The sequence below is a fragment of the Propithecus coquereli genome, unplaced genomic scaffold (assembly GCF_000956105.1).
Source record: "Propithecus coquereli isolate 6110/MARCELLA unplaced genomic scaffold, Pcoq_1.0 Scaffold8, whole genome shotgun sequence".
Lineage (NCBI taxonomy): Eukaryota > Metazoa > Chordata > Mammalia > Primates > Indriidae > Propithecus > Propithecus coquereli.
In genome coordinates, this window is record NW_012154173.1 from 8,346,668 (window position 1) to 8,348,433 (window position 1,766).

Here is a 1,766-nt window from a genome sequence, read left to right on the forward strand (position 1 = left end):
GGACAAAGTGATTAGGCAACCCCAAGGAATAGGATTTATTAAGTAGGTCAATAATAAGGTTTAAATGTCTCAAAATTTTTAAGCCTAGATGCTTGGAAAAAAAATATTTTTGACCAAGAATTTGAGTAGAAATTCCCCTTGGAGAGGAAGCTTAATTTACATGTGTTGAGTTTGAAAAGATATGCAATTGGAAATCCCGAGTTGTAGAGTTGGAGACATAGCCCTGGGAATTGGGTAATGGTCAGGATTTATTACCCTGGGACAGATGAGGGCAGGACATAGAGTATACTGAAGGTCAGGTTCTGTCCAGAAACCAATCAACACCAGAGCGTTAGTGAATTTGTGAATAAGTGTGTGTATCTTCGTAATCCAGGAAGGAAGCAGGTTTAAAATTTAAGAAGTCTATGGGAGGAAGATGTGGAAGTAAATATAAGGGGAATAAAACCAAAATCTGAACATATAATCTCTCATCTGAGGGCCTAGTTATATATTGCTAACTCTAGATGGAGGGGTTAGATATAAGTGTGTGCATTTGGAAGTAAACACAGACCAAATCCCATGAGATTTAGTAGACTATGATTACAACAAAGAGCAGTAGACTCTCAAAAATATTCTTAAAAGACTACACATAAGTACAGATAATCTTCAAAACAGAGAGGCTAGCAAAATCCTTGAAAGTGTACTAGGCATTTAAGAAAGTGGTGGTAGAGAGAGAAATACGTAAGTCAGACAATAAACCTTGGAAAATGAAAGGAGTTAGGAAGTAACAGGAAGAAAATCAAAGGAAATAGATGAAGGAATGACTAAGAGAAGCAGGACAAGAAGGAACTATGCTGGCATTTTCATAACTATAATTATACATGCTATGTTTCACCCTACCTTATCTGCATTTAAAGATTATATAAAAATAAGTAAATATAATAAACTACGTAATATAATATGTTCGAAAATAAAGGCCTTGATTATTTTGAAGATGTCATTGTGTTGGGCTGGTGTTCTGTGGATAAAGAATGACTAATTATGTGTGTTTTGAAGAAAATTCAAGACCCTGCTTACCACCTAATCTCCCCACTATCTACTGTGGTATAACCCCTGCCCTTTTACTGATGGAAATGCCCAAACTTAGAGTCCTTCATCAGATAAGCAACAAATACAAGGCAAATGTGTACAAAAGGCCAATGTTAAAATGCATTTATGATACCTAAGAGCAACTTTCCATCTTCTTTTCCTGTGATACACTGATATCATAAGTTGATTCACCCTACATACACCTTGAAAGCCATAACTGATGCACCCCTAATCCCCGCCCAACCCCCAGCTTGTAATTGGCCTTAACTCTCCAACTCTCTTAGGACAGTGGATCTCAAACTTAAGCGTTTATCAAAATCACCTGGAGGGCTTGTTTGCACAAGATTACTGGTCCAGAGTTTCTGATTTAGTAAGACTGCAGTGGGCTCAAGAATTTTCTTTTCTAACTTACTCTCAGGTGTTGGTGACACTGCTGGTCTGGGCACCGTAAGAACAACTGGCTTAGAAGAATATTGCAGTTTTTGTATAGTTATAGTCGCTAGTTAATTTCATACTTGTCTCCTTCACCAGGTAGTATGGTAAGGAGAACGCTGTGTCTTATTCATCTCAGGATCCCCCTAGCACAGTCACAAGCATGGACCTAATGAATGAAGGAATGGATTTACCCTCATTTCTACCTCAGGACATTGTTTCTGTGTGTGTGCCTATCCTCTAATTTAGTTAATCCCCTCTCTCTC